The sequence below is a fragment of the Ailuropoda melanoleuca genome, chromosome 8 (assembly GCF_002007445.2).
Source record: "Ailuropoda melanoleuca isolate Jingjing chromosome 8, ASM200744v2, whole genome shotgun sequence".
NCBI classification, from domain to species: domain Eukaryota; kingdom Metazoa; phylum Chordata; class Mammalia; order Carnivora; family Ursidae; genus Ailuropoda; species Ailuropoda melanoleuca.
This window is the reverse complement of record NC_048225.1, coordinates 120,177,351-120,193,384: the sequence shown is the minus strand read 5'-3', so window position 1 is coordinate 120,193,384 and position 16,034 is coordinate 120,177,351. Positions and strand designations below refer to the sequence as shown.

Sequence of the window (16,034 nt, the reverse complement as noted above, 5' to 3'; positions counted from 1 at the left end):
TAAGAGGTCTTAATTCCTGTGCAAAACATCTCAGACAAAGTAGAGGAGGAAGCCTGGGTGGTCTGCTGGCCCAGCCTTCCCCACTTTCCGTTCTCCGGCAAGGACAACTGAGCCCCTCTCTCTCAGTGCCAAGAGCGATTTCCCCAGTTGCCTGCAGCCGCTGTGTCCAACTCCTCCACCTTAGTGACTCTTAACGGCCCCGATTCAGGCCTCTGGCAGCAAAGCTCACCTTGCGGAAACACTATAAGAGTTATAAATACTTTAGGTCCTTGGGGAGCCCTGTCAGTTCTCTGCTGCGGCACCAGTGACCTAGGGCAAGGAAAATTCTATTCCTAGGCACGCCAAGCGTCCGTGAGCAGGGTGGTGCAAGGCATTCTCAGATAATACACGCTCTCTCTTCCATGGCATGGTTTGGACCCTAAAGATACACATCCATGTTCTCCTAAAAGCTAATTCCTACAAGCTAATTGTAGCCAACATCCCTGAAAAACAGGTGAATGCACATAATTAAAACTGAAGCCCATTCACCAGGTAGAGGAACTGGGGAACCTGATTTTAGAGTAATTCCACCCTTCCCAACCTGGGTGGCATCGTAAAGCCACCTGGTAAGCTTTTTAAAAATACTATACCTGGGCACTACCACCACCCACCCCCCTCCACTCCCNNACCCCCTCCACTCCCCCCTACCCCCCCACATATCTGGATTTAACTGGTCCGGAATGGGGCCTGGGCATCAGTGCTGTTTTTTAAGTTCTGCAGCGATTCTACTGTGCATCCAGGGCTGAAAACCACCAGTTTTAGAAGGAGATGGTGTCAAAACAAGGTTTTTCACCGGTAATACTCGAGCCTTAGAAAGCAATTCTCCCTGAACAAGGACCTTCTCCTTACCTAGTAAGAGCAGCAGCTGCACAAAGCTAGCTGATGATGGACCCCAGGATGTTGTCATTTGCCGTGTAGATGCTGCCAATTTATCTCAGTTTATCCCAAATGAGTTCATGTTAAGTGTATGGATCTGTACATCCGTAATCACGACACCTGGAAGAAGAGCTAATGCTTATAACAACTGGTAGTGGAGAAGCAAAAAGAAACAGATAGTGTTTATTTTCAGTGTTCAAGAACTTCCCTCTGTACCAGGGACCAAGAATGAAACCAATCAGGACCTAGTACAATAGTAACACAATAGTAAATATTTAACGCAATCAAGCATTAATCTTAGACATGAGTGATCACGAGAACTTAGGACAGAGATCCCTGCTGACTTGTGTCGCCAAAAAAGCTTTGTGGATGAGGCAGAGTTCCAGCTGGGCTTGCAAGATTGATAGAATTTTAATTGGGGAAATGAAGGGACAATAAAAAATCATCACCAATAACAATCATTGCATAGTGCTTCCCATAAAGCAGGCACTCCCAAGCATCATTTGATTTAAACCTCACTGGCGTGCCTGGGTAGCGCAGTCATTAAGCGTCTGCCTTAGGCTCAGGGTGTGATCCCGGCATTCCGGGATCGAGTCCCACATTGGGCTCCTCCGCTGGGAGCCTGCTTCTTCCTCTCCCACTCCCCTGCTGTGTTCCTTCTCTCGCTGGCTGTCTTTCTGTCACATAAATAAATAAAATCTTTAAAAAAAAAAAAACCTCACAACCACCTTATGGTCCTCATTTTACGGATGAGAATATGCGGGCTTGAAGAGGTTTTAAAGTGTGTTCACACTCCCAGTTCACAAGCAAGATTTGAACCCAGGTATCCCTGACTCCAAGATCCAGGCACCCAGGCCAAAGCAGAGAGACAGACAGGAATCCATCACTACTGTGATACCATGCGAGGAATCTGCTATGCCTGGAATGTTGGGCCCTTGTCACCGGGGCTCAGGGGAGAAAAGTGCTCAGAGGGGACAAGGTCAGACCATCCATGTGGCTCTGACATGCCATGACCAGAAAGGGGGGTACCCCCAATATTAAGCCAGCTGCAACAGAGAGCTGAATCCAAAGCCAACTCAAATGGGCTTTCCTTTTTTCAAAATGCAAGACAAGAGAAGCACCCAAGGAGGTGAGCATGACTAGGGAAGCACAGGTCTGGAGATTCCCAAGGAGTGAGGTTTGGCCAGAGCCCATGGGAAATGCTGAGAACTGGGATGAGAGAGGACGCACTAAACACGCGTCTGTGTTCAGGGCCCCTCCAGGACTGTGTGAGGAGCGGGAACATCCACAGGCAGCTCACAGAGAGCACGCGGAAAGTGAAGGCAAACAGCTGAGCGCTGAGCGTGCCTTCCTGGGCTGAAATACTTGTTTCAAAACGCCTAGTTGTAAGGTAAGCCACTGTTATCAGGTGCCTGGTGTACATTTTAACCCTGGGAGTGCACCCATGTACATGTTAAGTGTCTGTGAAAGGCACGCAGAATGTTGGATCCCTGCCTGCAAGGAAGAAATGCTACTTGGAGAAAGAAGGAATTCACACATAGAGAGAGTAAGTAGTATATATGAGGGATCTCCTCACATCACTGGATCCCAATTAACAGAAGCCTCAGAAGAAAGGGAATAAAGGAAGGATGCAAGCAAGGAAACAAGCGAGAGAGAGAGAGAGAGAGAGAGAGAGAGAGAGAGGTAGAAGGAGGGAGGGAGGGAGGGAGGAAAAAAGGGAGGGGCAGAAGGAGGGAGGGTGGAATAGAGAAGGAGGGAGAGAAGGGAAGAAAAGAAAGAAGGGAGGGAGAGAGAAACCCAACTTCACATAGACATTCATCCGGGCTGGTGGCCATCAAAGTGTAAACCCAGTACCATCTGCATGTCCCTGTGATAAGGTCCCCCAAGGTACCTCATCACAGGACAGATGCTTTGAAGTGGGACTTCAGAACTGGAGCATTGGAGGAATTCCCCAGAGGACTCTTGGGCAGTATGAAGTCTGAGGACTACCGGTGTGGGCACTGCCAGTGATCAGTCCACACGCTCAGCCCCTACACCTGCCGCTCCATCTCTAGCTACCAACTGAACAGGACGATCTCATGTTCGGAATGGTGGGCCCAAAGCTAGGTGAAGCCTTGAGCCATCAGATAAGGGTGAAATTACATGCACAGGAAAGCATGGTCTTCAGAGTGAGGCAGATTCCAACTCAAATCCCACTTTCACTTCTTCCCAGCCACGAGATTTTAGGCAAATTACTTAAACCCCCTAAGCGTCATGTGTCTCATCTGTAAAATCCTCAAGACACTGTCGACCGCGATCATCAGGCAGGACCTGCTTCTGCCTTGCAGCTGCCTTTCATTTGCTGACTTTGAAGCCTGGACATCTTAGAAGGGTTCTTCAAGGGCTAACCCTTGTTAGACATCAAAAATGCAGTGCCCATAGGGATTTCATCTGTTTGATCTTACTCATTGCTCAGAACATTTTGCTGACACCATGGCTTCCAAGCCTTCCCACATGCATTTCTATCAGAAATACACACACACATACACACACACACACACACACACACACACAGAGCCCTGTACACACTCCTTATTCCTGTAGGCTCCCATGCATTCTTCCACATCCTGCTCAAGTGTCCTCTCTACTGGACAATTTTCCCAGACCCCACATCCCTGCCCCACCTCAAACATACCCCCCGCCTATGACTGCTCACAGAACTTGAATCTGAAAGAGCTCCACAGGTGTGATCTCACCACATTATGATGACAGATGTGCTGCTGTCTCTCCCCACCAGATGATGGGAGTCCCCAAGGAGAAACATCTACTGATCTCTGTGACCCCGGGACTTAATATCATGCCTAGTACGCAGAAGCGCTCCACAATTTGTTGGGTTAATATATTCTATATGTAAAAGATGAAATTATGAAACTGATTTTTTAAAGTGTTACAACTTACTACTCATACCATAGTTTTCAAAAAGCCAGTTTAAGTCAGGGGAGAAAATAATCACGCTAGTTTAGTGTGTTAGGGTTTTAAAAAATCTGAATCACAATTGCTCAGCTTGTTCCCCCTCCCTTATTCATTAAATTTGGCTCTGAATTACAGAAATCGCTCTGATAAAAGGAAGATTTTCCACCACTGAAAATATCAACAAGACTGTCTCTGACTCTGAAGTCAATTCCAGTTAATGCAGCAAACACTGATCGAGTATAAAACACTAAGCTAGGCCCTGTAATTTGTAATTCTACAAAAAGAATCCTTCCAAAGTCATCGATGGACCCTCCCAAGGTGCTGACCTCCTGGTTGGCTGACGGGTTCTTCCTCAGACCATCTCCTGGCGTCTGCCTTTTTATCTGAGTTTTCATACAAGCAGCGAGAGCTACATGCCTGTACCTGGGCACGACCCAAGCTTCCCTTGCTGTCCAAATCCAAATTGCCCCCTTTATGAATTACCGTCCGTGACCTTTTCCAGCCATTTCCTCTGCCTGAGTTTACCTTTTCCATTCAAACCATTAGTAGCCACTTTCAAAATTCTACTCAAATAATAGCTACTATTTCCTGAGTGGATCTGTGTGCCAAGCACCCTATTAGAGTTTTTATGTACAAGCTGTCCCTTTAAATCCCAACAACACTATGATACAGGTCCTGTAAGTACACAAGTCACGTAGTAAGTGCTGGAGCCAGATGTGACTCCAAACCCCACGCTCTGAGCCACAGAGGCGCACACCTGCAGGAGCTCGTAAAATACTCACGTACCACCCCGTGGATGAGGTAGTTGTCCATTTTACAGATGAGGAAACAAATGGATGAATTCCAAATTATTTAAGCCACTCCAGCGACTTAGCCACCTCGGCTCTCTGCGGGCAGCAGTCTTGCCAACACAGACAAAACTGCGGCCAGCCGGGAGGAGGGCAGAGCTGAGATCAAAGGTGGCTGGAGATGGGCCCCTGAGATACAATCAAGCCTCACTCATGTTATCTGTGGTCTTTTCAGTCACAGGAGGCATTAAACTCTGATTTTTACTTTAGCTAGTGTGACTTCTCTTTTTAACTGCTGTTTGCAACCCAAGCGGTCCTATCTCGTACGAAAATGAACAGCACAGGTGAGACCATCAAATAATGCGGTTGACTTTTTAAAAACTCACATGCCAAAATTTATTCATCCAAATGAGAACGATTCCTTTCCAAAGAGTCATCTCAGGGGAAAGGAAGTTGCCAGTAAATAGGCAAGCAAAGGGGAGGAGATTGACGTATCTACAAATTGCAAATATTTGTAATTACAGCATTAATCAAGTGCTGAACAGTATTTTGGAAAGAGCAACGTACATCATTCTGCAAGCACCATTGCTTCATGTCGTAGCAGAAAGTAGCTCAAGGGACAGGAAAGAAAAGTACTTCTGCTAGTCCCATTCACACTGCAAGCTGGTGCTCTCTCAGCACAGGGCCAGCCCATTCTGGACATTAGTGACTAATCAGTGTCCTTCCGGGGAACTAACAGCCTTGAAACCAGCAGTTAAAATCCCAATTCTCAGCAAAATGAGGCCCCAAATCCCCAGACAAGTCACATGCCAGAGTCTACCTTTGGCCTCAGAGTTCCCATTCCCCGCCGTGACTGGGCCGAGACGCACTAGACCCTCTCTTGGGACAAGGTCAGCAGTTCAGCTAAGGCAGCACATTTCCATACCCAGTTCCCGACCCATGCCCAGCACTGCCGCCCAGACTATGACACCAGTGGAAGTGAGTCATAGCACCACGCTTACTCACCACAAGCCATAAAATAGGGGGAAATTGCAAAAAATTCTCCCTTTAGAGCTTTGCTATTTCTCCTCCTGTGAACAAATTGATATTTGTAACCATTATGTAACCATGGGAGGATCACATTAGCACCAAGAATTACCTGGGTTTAAGAAGAAAATAGGGGGGCGCCTGGGCAGCTCAGTCAGTTAAGCATCTGACTCTTGATTTCGGCTCAGGTCATGATCTCAGGAACGTGGGATCGAGCCCTGCATCAGGCTCTGCACTGAGCAGAGTCTGCTAGAGGTTCTCTCTCTCTCCCTCTGCCTCTCCCCCACGTGCTCTCTCTCTAAACAAATAAAATCTTAAAAAAAAAAAAAAAAGGAGGAGAAGAAGAAGAAGAAGAAAATAGGAACTTCCAAAGTAAAGACCCTCAGAATTCAAATCTGAGGGTCTTTGTCTCAAGCCAATCTGTGACCTCCACCAACGGAGCTGAGATGAGAGGAAAGTTCTGGTTGACCCTGTTGAACTTGGACTAAACACACTGTTGACCCTTTTCCCCTGCACATGAGAGTGAACACCCAGATTAACACCTTGGGCTTTTAGCTCATATAACACACATAAAGCGGTAGAGAGATAATGAATCCAAAGAAAGAACAAACTGGTCTTTGAAGAATCTGGAAAGAAATTAAAACCTTTGCTGGAGGGGCACCTGGGTGGCGCAGTTGTTAGGTGTCTGCCTTCGGCTCAGGGCGTGATCCCAGTGTTCTGGGATCGAGCCCCACATCAGGCTTCTCCACTGGGAGCCTGCTTCTTCCTCTCCCACTCCCCCTGCTTGTGTTCCCTCTCTCGCTGGCTGTCTCTCTCTGTCAAATAAATAAATAAAATCTTTAAAAAAAAAAAAAACAAAAAAACCTTTGCTGGAATTTCTTTAAAGGGCACCAAGGGAGCATTCCATTCATGATAATAATAAAACTTCTCCGGACTGCCTTTCCCCATCCCCTTCGTACTCTCACAGAGCACAGACACACTACACAGGTCATGTTCCACACTCCCCATCTGCCCAAACATGCTCTCTCAAACCTCAGCCTGCATTGGTGGTCATCCCCCTTACTGTTTCCCTTTCTCAAATGCCCTCCTTTCCCTCCAGGACTTCTCTGCCCTTGCCAGGGAGCTCATCACTCAGTTCCACTCCCTTCTCATGACAGGATTCAACATGTCATGAACAAAAGCAGTCACCCATCCAAGAAGCCTACTTCCTCCTAGAAGGCAGGGGGAAAGGAAAATTTCTGAATGTGAATATGTTGATTTTTTTTTTTTTGGTCTTTATCTCATTTGCTCACCAAAATATAGACTGAAACATATGGAAGGAGGCTGATATCTGAAGTCAGATGACCTGAATTGTCTTGGTCACTGTGTGTGACTCTGGAACAATTTACCTAAACTTTCTGGCCTCAGTCTCTTTATCTATAAAATAAGGTAACAGTATTGCCTTCATCACAAGGACATGGTGATGATTAAATGAGAAAATATGCCTTGTCATAAGAAATAGCAAGAAAACTATGAACTGCTCCGTGAAAATGATTCTCAGTCCTGCTGGCTTTAACTCTTTACATTGGTATGGATATTATTTATGCATCATTCTCAATCATTACAGAAGGTTTAAGAAGATACTTAGAGGCATAAAATGGTCTTTTTTCCAAATTGTCCACTTTGTTTGAAATAGATCTTTTTTTTTTTGGTTATTTGATTTTTTAATTGAAGATCAGTTGACATACAATGTTATACTAGTCTCAGGTGTATAATATGGAGATTTGACAATTCTGTACATTACCCAGTGCTTACCACAATAAATGTAGTCACCATCTGCCAAGTTGGTCACTCTTGACAATCTTGGCTAGAATATTTAGATCAGTCAGTTACCTTTGCCTGTGTAATGAGTTACCTGATTCCACCAACATATTTTGGCGAACTCCATAAAGTGGACTCCAGAATCTTTTGACCATTAATTCTCAACCTGAACTTCTAATTCTCAGACTCACGCTCCACATAAAATTTCCAAAACTTAACTATCTGTAGTTAAGGTATTTCTGATCTGATCCCCTTTTAAAAAAGAGACTCCCGGGGCGCCTGGGTGGCACAGCGATTAAGCGTCTGCCTTCGGCTCAGGGCGTGATCCTGGTGTTATGGGATCGAGCCCCACATCAGGCTCCTCTGCTATGAGCCTGCTTCTTCCTCTCCCACTCCCCCTGCTTGTGTTCCCTCTCTCGCTGGCTGTCTCTATCTCTGTCAAATAAATAAATAAAATCTTTAAAAAAAAAAAAAGAGAGAGAGACTCCCGTTCATTTTGCACTGTAGAAATCGAGATTCCCATATCCCTGAGTTTCTAATGAACAGTAGGTAAAGGCATTAGACGCAGGTTATAAGAGGGCTACATTAGAAGGAACGAGAGTGTAAGAACTCAGGACCAAGGAACAAGTCACTAGAGTACTTACACAAAAATACCAAATCTCTTCCTTCTAAAAGAGCTGGAAAAAAAAAAATTGTGAGTATACGTGTATCCAGTGCTCTCCAGTGAAAAAGATTCCAAAGTAATCCCTTCAGATTCCAGGTGGGAAGGTGTCGGTATGAATAAGTCAGAGATTGGGTAAAAGGGGACCTAAAGAAAGAGAGTCAAAAAGTGATATGCAAGCTAACGGATGGTGGCACCTGGGATCTCCTTTATTTTTGAGCTTCCCATTTGGGACATAGGTACCTACAGGTCGAAGAAGAACAGATAGCTGTCGTAGCACCTACTGGGAAAAGGCAGCTGGCGGTGGGGTATCTTCTCCCACCTCCAACCTCTGGATTGGAGGAGCATTACCTTTTAATGGAGATCTGGCATTTACCTTGGTTCCCAACTGCCTATTGGCTAGCTCATCACTGGACTGAGGGAAGAGGATGGATGAGAAAGATGAGCAGAAGAGGCTCGGAAGAGATTTTTTTTTTTTAAGATTTTATTTATTTGACAGAGAGACAGCCAGTGAGAGAGGGAACACAAGAGGGGGAGTGGGAAAGGAAGAAGCAGGCTCCAGCAGTGCAGGGAGCCGGATGCGGGGCTTGATCCCAGGACCCTGAGATCACTCCCTGAGCCGAAGGCAGACGCTTAATGACTGAACCACTCAGGTGCCCCTGGGAAGAGATTTTTAATAAGACTATTGAATTGCTCTCTGCCAGACTTCATATCAGGCAGATAATCAGCAACAAATTTAATTTCTCTTGGTCTTCTCTAATGAAGATATGCCATCTTTTGTAGAACATACAAGTTTAAATAGGCAGGTTGTCTGGAGAGCTCACAAATTCTGGATAACCTCAGGATTTCCTTATGTGAGAGTTTTCCCTTAGATTATCCACACCATGATCAAAAACCGCAGCTAAAAAGGAAATAACAAAACCTGGATTCCATTCCCAAACAGGCATTCAGCTCTGCCCAAGCTGGTAAAAAACTAAAAGCTCCAAATGACCACGTGCTCAAATTATAAGACTTATACTTGACAATGAAACCCAAATAAACATTACACCATAAGACATTTTCCATTGATCCCTCGCGTTCCACTGCATTTTGCTTAACACAAGGCTCATCCACGCGTGGTTAGCAGAGAAAATACCTTTGAAGGCAGAGAAAGCTAAAGAGACCTGTCCACGGGACAACAGGCTCAGCCATGGAAACCCCACACTCCAGATTGAATTTCACAAGCAGGACAGACTGGCACCACCAAACTGGGCCCAGCGTCATGGTTATGGCTTCTACTCCCCTAATCTGGCTCTATCTATGAGTCAAGGGAAAACCTGGAAAATGTTATACAGCCACCAAACTTGAAGGTATTTCCGAGGACGCCATTCCCAAACAAGCACCTTTCCCTGTTCCCTTGATACCTACCCACCTTCAAAGAGTGATCACATTGAATCTCTCAAGAAGAACCTGAAAGGATGTTGAGGCGCTCCAGAGGAAAGTCCAGCGGATTTTCCCCCAAATAGGGAAACTTAGTTCTTTAGAGCAAATCTCAAGAATCATCAGTCTTAATACTTAAGCCTTGCATTGCAGACATTGACATTAGGAAATAAAATATACAGAGATTGCCCCAATCTTGACAGGAATGTCAGCTCTCCATCCATCCATTCAGCAAATATTCAATGAAACCAAACATCGACATATAAAACACCCATGTGAGAAGCAAAATGAGTAGAAAAATAGTGAAATAGACTTTGCCTTCAAAAAGTAAGTCAAGGGGCGCCTGGATGGCTCGGTCAGTTAAGCATCTAACTCTTGCTTTCGGCTCAGGTCATGATCTCAAGGCGATGAGATGGAGCCCTGTGTCGGGCTCCGTGCTCAGGGGGGACTGTGCTTGAGATTCTCTCTCTCCTTCTCCCTTGGCCCCTCCCCCCCACCATACACGCTCTCTCAAAATAAAATACAAATCTTAAAAAAAAAATGTGCGGACCGTAGTACCACTCAGACTGCAGGCCAGGAACGGCTGCTGCTCAGACTGCTCTGGTCAACAGAGGCAAGAGCGCAGAAATGGAGAGAATGCGTTTAGAAACTTTCGTAGCAATTTCAGAGTCAACTATGTCTGTTGAATCTAATGATAAAATGTAGGTGTCCTATCTCTAACAAAAAAATCTTTAAAAAAACCTAAGTCAAGACATATACATTAAAACAAAAACAAGATCAAAACCAAAAAACCATAATAAAAAGTAGAAAACAGAGATGCCTGGGTGGCTCAGTCAGTCAGGTGTCTGCCTTTGGCTCAGGTCATGATACCAGGGTCCTGGGATCAAGTCCCACATCGGGCTCCTTGCTCAGTGGGGAGCCTGCTTCTCCCTTTCCCTCTGTCCCTCCCCCCTGCTTGTGCTCTCTTTCTCTCTCTCTCTCAAGTAAACAAAATATAAATAAATAAACAAACAAACAAACATTAACTGCCCTGACAGGGGTGCATATAAAGTTTTGTAGTCGTGGGAGTTCAGAGAAGGCTGAAATTATTCCGGGTGCAAAGGGTCAAGAAAATCTTCACAGAAAAAAAAGGTATTTCAGATGACCTTTAAAGGATGGGTAAGATTTCAACCTGAAAGATGAAAGAAAAGTGCATCCAGCTGGAAAGACTGGCCTAACCAATGGATCTGAGGAGGCAAACACAGAAAAGAAGACATTTTTCAATCTGACTGGAAAATAGGCTGCAAGGCATATAACACAGAGGGGGGAAAAGTTGGAAAAATAAGCTTTAACTATTTCATAGATGGCCTTCAAAAAGAATTTGGAATTTATATTGTAAATAATGAAAAGCCACTGAAGGTTTCTGAGCTCAGGAGTGGCATGGTGAGACTTCAGAAGGTAATTAGAGGAAAATGCAACCGGAGGCAAGAAGACAAGTCAGGAAAGAAATAGGACAGTGTAGGTAAAAAACAAAGATCTGGGGTTTCAGAGAGGTCATGAAGAGGAAGGGGTAGATAAATGTTGCTGAGTTAGGGTCAACAGGATTTGGTCATTGGTGATCATGTGGGACAAGGACATCAAAGACTATCCCGAAGTGTGCATTCTGGGTGTCTGAGAAGACAGTAATATCACCAACGGAAACAGAACTTAGGGGTGACAAAGCCTGTGGAACCCCTAAATGCTTATGTCTGGTTGTCAGCTGGCAATGCGTGGCTGGTGCCAGGAAGACACAAAGGGGAAATCCTAAAGGTCCCATGCCATCCTGTTACTTCGTCTCCCTGTGATGTTTGCCACTGGTGACCCCTCTCTGCATAAAATTCTCCTCCTGGATTTCTGGACAATACTCTGTCCTTGTTTTCCTCCTTCCCCTGCGGCAAGTCCAGCCCAGACTCCATAGCTTCTCTGCTGCTACTTGTCCCCACGGGCATTTTTCACCAAGCTCCGGCCTCCATCCTTTCCTCGTTCTACATCCTGTCCTTGAAAGGTCTGTCTGCCTGTTGCTTAGCTTCACCTCCATGCAGACGGTTCCTGTGGAAGACAGTGGTGGGGAGCACAGGCTCCGAAATCAGCCTGGACTCAAATCCCAGCCCCACCCCTTGCTGGACGCATCACGTTGGACAAGTCACACATCTTGATCTTCCTCGTGCGTAACATGTGGCAAAAGGGTTGTGAAGAGGATTTAAGGTGAGGATTAATACAGAATCTGGCACATTCTGTATTATTGTGCCAGATTCTGTATGATCTGTGTTCTGTATTTTCTGAATACAGATCATACAGAATCTGGCACAGATAATTACCATTTACCGGGGACTTATTATTCAGAGAAGTCCTCAGTAAATGGTAATTATTATTAACCAAATTTGTAACTGGAAATCCAGTCTCTCTCCTGATGGCCAGGTCCATATAGTCAGTTGTCAGATGGGCAGGATTCCTGGAAGTCCCAAAGTGAACTCACCATTTTCTCACCTCCAACAACCCTTTGTTACAAACATTCATCCAATCATCCAGATTAGAAGCCTAATGGGACACGTCTCACATCTCTCCCATCCCCCTACCCTCCACATCCATTTCTTATCAAATCCTATAAGATAGAATTCCAAGTGATTCAAAAAGGCATCAAACACCTATTGTTATCTCGCCCCCTCTCCCTGTCCAAGCTCATTTCCCATCACACCCTCTCCTGCCTCGTATACTTACATGTTCTGCCCCAGCTTCATACAAAGGTACTTGCCATCACTCACAACTATCAGGTAATCTAATATAAACGTCTTTACACGCTTCTTTCCTCTGCCTGGACCGTCCTTCTTCCAAACTCCCATGCCCAATTTGGATAATTCCTATTTGCCTTTAAATACTCAGCTTGTGTCACCTCCCTCTGAAGCCTTCCCTGGCTCCACAGTACGATGCCTTTTTCTCTGCTTCTATAACAAAGTGTGCACTCCTGTCGTGCTACTTACCACATCGGGATTTTGACTTGCTTGTCTCTCTTCTCCAGTAAACTGTAAGGAGCTTACAGGCAAAACCCGTTATCTTATTCATTGCTTAACTCCCTCCTCCCCGATCTAGCATGGTACATAGCACACAGAAGGTCCTTAAATGATTTCATATATAAATGAATAACTGAATAATCCAACAAAACAAGATAATCCTAGATGCTTCCTGCTTCCCCCCCACTTTTTTTTTAAAAGATTTTATTTATTTATTTGACAGAGATAGAGACAGCCAGCGAGAGAGGTAACACAAGCAGGGGGAGTGGGAGAGGAAGAAGCAGGCTCATAGCGGAGGAGCCTGATGTGGGGCTCGAACCCATAACACCGGGATCACGCCCTGAGCCGAAGGCAGTTGCTTAACCACTGTGCCACCCAGGCGCCCCCCCCACTTTTGTCCACATGGTTAATCATAAAATTCATAATGTGGCTTGCCTTCAGTTCAGAAGTTTTTCTGGTTTAGTAAATGCCTCTATAACAATAATCAAGTTTTCTTTCCTATTATACAAGATACATATTTTTTAAAGCTAATGGATGTTTTTATTTTCTTCTTGGTGATTTTCTGTGTTTTCCAGATGTTGTTGATCTCTTGATCTGTACCAAATCAGTCATCTGACAAAATTAGGAAATTTAAAGGAAAGCCTTAAAGAAGTATAAGTTCACAAATATGATTAGACTCCCTTTAATTCAAATAGTTATGTAATGTGGTGCCTAAAGATTAGCATTCAGAATGCCAAACCGCCGTTGTATTGGGTGTTGGGGGAAGGGGGAAACATACAGTAAATTCCAGGTGAAAAGATAGTAAAAGGAAAAAAAACAATTTTTTTATAGCACATCCTCCTAATTCAAAGGTAACAGGTCCTACTACTAAGGGGCTGTAAGTAAGAAAGCCATTTCCCAGTCATCCCAGTGAACCTACAAGACCAGGCTTGGATGCCCATCGGCAGCCTCTGCTGTAGAGGCTCTTGTGGCTTTTCTGTAGCTTCACAGGGTCAACCTCTCTACCCTCTCGTTGCCCTTGTCTTGACCTTCAGGAATCACTGCTGGAAAGCACTGTATCCTCCCATCACCTTCCTGGGATCCTGCCTCTGACCCACCCCCAACACACACCTGGACTCTGGGCCTGAGCCATCTTCCCCGGTGCCTGGATGGACAGCCCCTCTGTATGCTGGGCTTCCTCTAGCACTCCGGAACTGACACTGTACTCCAGAGTCCTAGACTTTTTGGTGAAAAGTTCTCTTCCAGGTTGAGAGAATGAATCACAGAAAAAGAAAACCCTCAAAAACCAGGGGATCAAATATCCGTGACTTAGACAATGCTGCCACCCATCGGCCAAAAATAAAACTACTCCTGGTCTTCTCACGGAGTCTGGAGTGATTTAATGGGACATCTCATGTGGCTTTGGAATGGGCAGTAGCTGCATTGTTATTACCATTATTGCTAGTGATCCAACAGTAAGTTTTTGATATTTACAACAATTACAGCAGGCCTACGAGTCAGAGCTGCAGCAGAAATTGAGGTTCTGGGAATGCTAAGCAGGAAATCAGTTCAGACTTTAAAAAAGGGAGTGAAGGGGGAGAAAAGTCAGACAAAGTGTCCTGATGAGAAAAATAGATGGAGAAAGAGGCAGGTAACCCCGATAGACTTCCACACACCGCACACTGACTGAATGAAGTACATTCACATAAGGAATCTAATTTAATCCCCGCTAAAACTCTGCAAGACTAGCATTTTTGTGCCCATTATTAGAGTGGGTAAAGGCCAATGAAGCTATAGATTTGCAAAAGCTCACGGGCCAGACAGAGCAGGGGCTGGTTTGAACTCAATTCTGTCTGTTCCATTCCCAAAGTCCCTTCTGATTACATCAGACGAAAACCACCTGTTCTCACTGCTCAAATTGTTTAGGGCAGACACTGAGTCTACAAGATTGTTTTCTTGTTTTAATCACAGTCTCCTGCTGGGGTGTTAAATAAAGTCAATGTTTTCGGTTTAAAGGTTAAATGTCCAACAGAGGAATGCACACTCTGGGAAATCTGGTGCCACGGATTCTCCGTATCCAGAGGGGCTCTTCCCCCCCCCCTTTCCTGCCCTATTTCTCTCTCCCCTATAAAATCCTCTGCCTCACTACAGATACAGTAACAGTTTAAAGCTGTGCTGTCCAGTTCAACAGTCGCCAGCCACATGTGGTGACTGAGCATTTGAAACGTGGCTAGTCCAAGTTGATATGCACTGGACAGGTAAAATACTCACCAGATTCCTAACACTTCATACAAAAATAAAAATATAAACTATCTCACTGAAGATTTTTATATTGATTACATGGTAACATGATAATATTTTTGATCCACTAGGTTAAATAGTTATTATTAAAATTAATTTCACCTATTTCTTTTTACTCTTTGATGGGGATACTATAAAATTTTAAATTATGTGGAAAGCCCTACATTTCTATCGGCTAGCACTCGTTTAAAGACATGCAGACGTGCTTTTGTAAATAAAGACATTTCGTACATTAATTAGTACAAGATAAGGGCATGAAACCAAAATCTATTTCTTCCTCCACTGATAGACGGAAAAGTGCCACCTGATGTTCAATTAAGACAGCTGTAATTATTAACCCGGAGTTTCACATTGTGAAGAAACTAATGAAGCCTGATTTTTTCTGATTGTGTGTCTTACGGGTGAGTGACTTGTTTACTAATTATCCCAAAGTTTTCATCCTGCAGATTACATTAATAACAGTATAATTTAGATATTAGAAGCACATGGCTTATCAGGCTCAACAGAGAACTTCACGTTTCTTACATTAAGGAAAATAGGGTCTATTACTGCTCCACTCAGAGCTGCGTTCCTAAGGCTATGGTATCTCCTCCCTACTGAGTTCAAAACCTTTAAAGCAGAGGGAAGTTTCACCGTGAGTAAGACTGGTCATACCTTAAGATTAAAGCAATTCCGCTTCCGATGCTCCTTCCAGGCTAACTAGGGTTTCTTGGAAGGTTTTTCTTATCAAAAAGAAAGTTTTTCTAACCCCAGAAAAGTGGCCTTAGAGAAATCTACAAGACAGTGACCTCCTAAAAATAAGACATATTCAAAGTTCCTAACCCAGAATTTATAGGACCAGATTAGTCAATGGCTCCCCAGGGTGACAAACCACTGTTCAAACCACTAGGAGTTAGCTCCTCTCCAGGGCCCGCAGAACAACGGTCCCTTGGGACCAAAACACATCAGCAAGGGTAAGGGCCAAGAGGAATGCCCCCTGCCTGCCCAAGAATTTTGTTGACAAGGCTCCTCTCACCTTGGAGCCAGGCTCTATGTCCATTGTGATGCTGAGTTTCCAGACAGGAGGAGGCTGGACTAATTGATTTCTCAAGTTCGCCTTCAAAACCAGACTCTGATCCTCCACTCTCCATAGAAAGGAACACACCCAACAAGTTAAATCGAAATGAA

At 44.6% G+C, this 16,034-nt stretch overlaps 1 long non-coding RNA gene across 2 annotated transcripts in view; it reads right to left on the bottom strand.

Moving 5' to 3' along the window:
* The window catches only part of LOC105235015, a 138,344-nt gene that overhangs the window by 118,285 nt on the left and 4,025 nt on the right, over window positions 1–16,034 (bottom strand). The window contains exon 2 of one of the 2 annotated variants that reach the window (XR_004627394.1): window positions 889–1,035. This is a non-coding gene — a long non-coding RNA (uncharacterized LOC105235015). Of the gene's footprint in view, window positions 1–888; window positions 1,536–16,034 lie in introns of those variants that run through there. The other variant, XR_853470.3, reaches the window with a different exon arrangement.